A 6,000-nucleotide genomic window follows, 5' to 3' on the forward strand; every position below is an offset into this window, starting at 1 on the left:
TGCTGGCAAAGTACTGGCAAGAAATAGAAAATACTCTAAGTCAAAAACAACTGATCCACACATCACTCACTGCACCTATGGTTTTACTCTCTTTACATACGATGGGGAACAAAAATACAAGCTGGCTAAATATAGCTTTTTCTTGTGCTAGATTGGTGGTAGCTAGAGCTTGGATTTCACCAAATCCACCCTGCAGGATAGAGTGGTTAAACTTACTACATGAAATTTATACTATGGAAAAGGGCCTTGCTAAGGGCAGAGGTCAAAAATCTGTAGCAAAAACGGAAAAGTTATGGACTAATTTTGTATAACTCTAAAGGACACAAGCTGTACCTCATGTTTTTTCCTTAAACACAATCTTTAAGGATCAAAAGATAGAATGTTCTTCTTTTCTTGGTTCCTTTTTCCTTTTTTTTTTTTTTGGGCCATGTTTAGTATTTGTGGTACATTTATAATACATGACATATCCCTGTTATCATTCAAAAATGTACGTTCAAGAATATGTATTGTATATTTCTTCTTTTTTTCTGACTTGTTTGCCAAATAAAACATCTTTATAAAAAAAAAAAATCTTTTACAAGCAAAAACCGAGCTGAACAATGACTAAATTGTTGTACTTCTTCAATTTCATCAAATTTGATTTTCAAAAATTCTATACCATCTCTATTTACATAATTAACAAAATCAACAATTTTACCCATTGCTCCATTTACTAAACCTTTTTCCACATTCAAATTACGTCGTAAACTTACCCTACAGTTTACACATGCATATAAATTCTTTTCTAAACCAGCAGTTTTACTTATAGATTTCTCTAAAAAATTCAATTTCCTCTTCAACTTTTCAGTCAAAATAATAGTGATTTCTTCATGTTCTATTTTATCAATAGCTTCCAATTTTATAATTTCTTCATTTTCCAACTTTAACATTTTTGCATTGAATATAGAACATTCACGCAGTGTTGGCATTAAGCAGATTACAGATTTGTTTTCAGCAATTCTCATATATATTTTCTCTGAGACAATATTTTCATTTGGAAACAAATTAGAAAGTAATCTTCTCTGTAAAGCTTCTTTGCCATGTATAGTCACTTTTCCAATTCTTATATCTTGAAGAATAGTTCCATAATCAGCATCATTTGCCTGTCGCATATTTGTAATAAGTTCCTTATACTCAAAATATGACCAAGGGCCAGATGTAGGTAGCCTAATTGTTGGTAACGGCCGAAATTACAGAATTTTGGCCGTTACCGACCGGTAGTAGGTTTTCAAGATGTAGGAGCCCAAAAATGTAGGATTCGGTAATTTACCGAATCAGTAATTTAAGGAATAGGTAAATTACAGAATTCTTAAATACCGATTCGGTAAATTACCGAATCTTGATATGTAGGAAGCACTCAAATGAATGATTTTCCCATTTCAGTATTCATTATTTACCACCAACTACAGCATTTTTTTGCTTTTCTCACAGTGCCATGTTGCAGACATACATGCCCTTAGGGCATGTATGTCTGCAACATGTGCACCCATACACAATTGAGGGGTGCAACAGGGTGTCAAAGTGACACCCTGCCACCCTTCAATGTTTCCCCCTTTTACCGAATCGGTATTTACTGATTCGGTAATTGCCATTTATTCCTATGGGCCTCCAGGCCCATAGGAATGAATGGCAATTACCGAATCGGTAAATATCGATTTGGTAATTACTGAATCTTAACGATTCGGTAATTTTTCAACTACATACCATTTTCCGAATTTAAAATACCGAATCGGTATGATTCAATATTTTAGAGTCGTTAAAATGGAATTACCTACATCTGGCCCCAAATGTTTACATTTCCAATGCTCCCCAAAGACTTTCTGGTATCTTCATGCACCAGTGTTTTAAACACTGGTTGTCCTTTTACAGGAATAAGTTGTAGTAGATCTCCAAAAACTATGACATGTTTGCCTCCAAATAATACGTCATACTCTGTTTTAAGAATTTGCTGCATTCTTAAATGCACAAAGGCAAGCGTTAAGTTTGATACCATGCTTACCCAATCAATAATGAGAAGTTTCATTTTCCTCAAGACTCTTGAAACTTCATAACCAGCTTCTCCAGATAGCTTGTGGTATTCTAATTTGTTTTCATGCTCTACTAGTAGCATTAAAGTAATTCCTTTAATATTGTGGGCTGCTAATACAGTTGGAGCAGTGACAACACAAGACAAATGCGACTCAGTTGTTTTCTGTAGAAAAAGTGTGATTACTTTAATTAAAAAACTTTTGCCTGTTCCAGCTTGTCCACTCACGTACATTAGGATAGGTTCAAATGATGAGCAAGAGGACTCTTTCTTCTCATGAAGTAATCCATGGTCAATCTGTTCTCTCACTTGGTCATATATTTGTTTCTGCTCAACATTTAGTTGTTCTTCCAAGTTTCCTAAGTTTGTTACATCTCCTTGAGCTTGATACATTGCTGTTTCTACCTCTTCCATAGCAGTTGCTGCTTCATTTTGAACAATTGGTTCTCCTAGTGGGTCCTGACTCAACAGAGCAGAAGTTTGACTGTCTTGAGAACTGTCTCTAGCAATCTCAGCTGCAATTGTAGCTTCTTGCTCAATTTCGTCGTTCAACATTTTCACATAATTAGCAAAAACAGGACATTCTACAGTATCTTTACTTGCGTTGAACGAATCTTCATAGCTCTCAAAATCTCCAAGTAATTCCATTTCTGAACGCCACGGCTTGAAAAGTTGCAAAAGAGCTAAATAGTAAAATTCCCTTTTGTCAGAAGTTTTACAACTCAGTTTACGGTGATTAATCAAATGTCCTTTTCTTTCTTTCACCAAACATCCTTCACTACCAACCACGGCATATATACCATTATTGATGTTTTCTGTAATATTCTGTTTAAAAATATAGTTTTGAAGCACGTCACAGAGACACATGTTCTCTAGATGATGACTTCTAGTTGGATAATATGTATCCAACATAATTGTTTTCACAATATTTGTACTTTATCGCTGTTTTTCAGCTAAATATTCAATTTCTTGTACAGATTTAAGTACTCGATTTCGTGTTGCAGCAAGACCTAGACTCACCCAAATGATTCTTCTAGATTTGGAGTAAAAACTTGCAGATGATAAGCGATCTGAACATTCATACACTCCAATTTCTCAATGAGATAACATCTTCAAACTGTAACTATATAATTTCTTACTTAGACTCTTCTCGTGGGAAATCTCTTCCCACATCTCCTTCAATTCTGTCTTTTCTGATTTTGTTATGTAGGATGTTACATATCGAGCAACAGCAATGGAATTGTCTGCAACATATTGAATATCCATGTTAGCATTCCACAAGGATAAAATGACTGGGTTGTAGTCATTTATGTATTTTTTTAAGTTGTAGGTATTTTTTGGAGACTTTCTTGTGATAGTATGTCGCAAAGATGACCACTCTTCCTTTCAATATTACAGGACGTGGAAATCCAAAACGACATTTGGTGTAGAACTTGTCCTTAGATTTGTACGTTCGACGACAGTACTTCCCACAACAATGGCTTTGGAATCGTAATACTTGTTGCCTTAAGTCTTTATCTTCTGTACTTTTGGGTATATCACACGAAGCATATTCTTCAATAAAAGACAGCACAGTATCATCTGAGTCTGTTCCAAATTTGGGAGCATCTTTGATCCATATTAGCATATGTATGTGAGGAGCACCTCTCGCTTGATACTCCTTTCTCCAAAAGAAATCCTGAACCTCTCCAAGAGGAGGATTTTTTTATTGGTGATAAAAGACATCATAGCTTCAAACTTATGATTGAAATACCTGCATACATTGCCTGGATCCAAAGAGCACAATTCTCCAGGTGTCCTGTATTCAATATTTAGTATATTTGGATTTACCTCTCGAAGAAATTGAAGCAAATCATCCCAAGCATATTCAGCACAGCTTAGAGTTAGGAACCATGTAGGAGATCCTAAGTTCCTTAGCATACATTTCAGTTCTCCATGACAATGGTACCAGTACTCATTAGTACCACGCCGACATGCCATGAGATTAATCAGCTGAGATTCCAAAACATTATCTTTCTGCAGTACTTTATTCATAAATTCCTTTGCTGAAACATTTTGCAGATGTACACCTGTTTTCAATATATGGTTTACTGCATAGGAAAGTCCAGACAAATCACTCTCAAACACAAGATGAAACAAATATGGAATACATTGTCGAAATCTTGGATCTTCTGCATATAATCTTGATGTCCGGTATTCAGATGCAGGAATCTGCACAGGTCAGTTATCATATCTTCTTCTCATTATTTTGTTTTATTTAAAAAAAAAATTCAAAATCTTTTTATTAAACACAAATATCAAACAAATACAGAAGCAAAAAAGGGTGTCTCGGGTGACATCAGTCGTTGTGCACATAGTAAAAACTTCCTCAGTTACAGCAACAATGAAGGATAAACAATATCGGACTCGGGCGGAATCCAACATATCATTGACATCTGCTGGAGCGGGGGCACACAAATATCACCTCGGTAAGTATTCCAAGCACCCCAGATCTTTCCCCATTTTCGGGGTCTCTCCCTGGCCACATACACTGATCGCTCATGAAACATACACCAATCCAGGTCTTCCATCCATTTCCCAATTTGAGGGGCCTGGCTGGCACCCCACAGCTACGCAATATTGCGTTTGGCAATCATACAGGCTAGAGTGACCCAAAGTTTCCCGTGGGACGTGAGATCGGATGGTTCCCATACATTGATCAAGCAACGGCGGGCTTCCAATTCAAGCTGCACTCCCCACACCTCCCGTATTTTCCCATGCACCGCAGTCCAATAGGCATGGACCTCCGCACACTCCCACAATACATGCATAAATGTCCCAATCATCCCACACCCTCTACAAAATTCCGCATTCGCAGCCAGACCCATCCGCAACAATCTAGGACCTGTGGTGTAAGAGCGATGGAGAATCTTAAGCTGCACCAATCTGAGCCTCATAGGGAATGCCACAGTCCTAGGAGACGATACCGCATCCCCCCAGTCTTCATCGTCTAAGACCAACCCATCAACAATCCATTGTTCCCTAAATGCCACTAAGGGGTCATCAGTGTGGTTAACCAGCTTTTTATAGATCAGCGAGATCACCTTAGTAGGGAGATGCCCATCCAGCAATCGGTCCTCCAGCAGAGAGGCCACCGGGGGCGTAACACCACGGGGAATGCCAGCCATCAATGCATGCCTAATCTGCATATAGCGGAACCGCTCACTTTCTTGCAATTGGTGTCTATCCTGCAACTCTTCAAACGTAAGGATCCAATTCTTCCCCCACAAATCCTTCACCTGTGAGATCCCGATAAGGTCCCAACGATCAAATCCTTTCGTTTTCCACAAACTGCCCAGACCCTCCGAGTTCCATAGCGGAGTCGCCAAAGTAATCTTCTCGTCCCACTTAAGAGAGCGGTTGGCCTCATGCCACACTCGTGTCGCGATCGCCGGTGGTCCCACCAAAGGAAACCGTCCCCGTGTGGCATATAAAACTCTGGTGTATTCACCCCCCGGCACTTGGCCGCGGTCCATCGCATACCCTGAATCAACCAGCGAGCCATAAATGGCATGGTTGATGGGCGCCAGCTGGGAAGCCCAGTAGTACTTCCGGATATTAGGCAAGCCCATCCCCCCGTCGTACGACGGCAACATCAATTTAGAAAGCGCAATCCGCGGTCTCCCATCCCAAAGGAGCTGGCGCTGAAGAGATTCGACTTCATTAATATACAAGGGAGGTACCAGGTCAAGGGTGTTCTGAAGGGCATACAGAAAGCGCGGAAGAGCCAGCATCCTAAATAAAACTGCCCGACCCAACAGGGAGAGCGGCAGAGATTTCCACCTCGCCACATCTCCCCGAAGCCTGGCCAATGGGGGAAAATATGAGGAGAAAGGGAAGTATAAGCAGATACTGCAATATAAAGAGATAAAGGGAGTATGAACAGACTGGAAAGT

Source organism: Lissotriton helveticus, chromosome 1_1 (genome assembly GCF_964261635.1).
Source record: "Lissotriton helveticus chromosome 1_1, aLisHel1.1, whole genome shotgun sequence".
NCBI classification, from domain to species: Eukaryota; Metazoa; Chordata; class Amphibia; order Caudata; family Salamandridae; genus Lissotriton; species Lissotriton helveticus.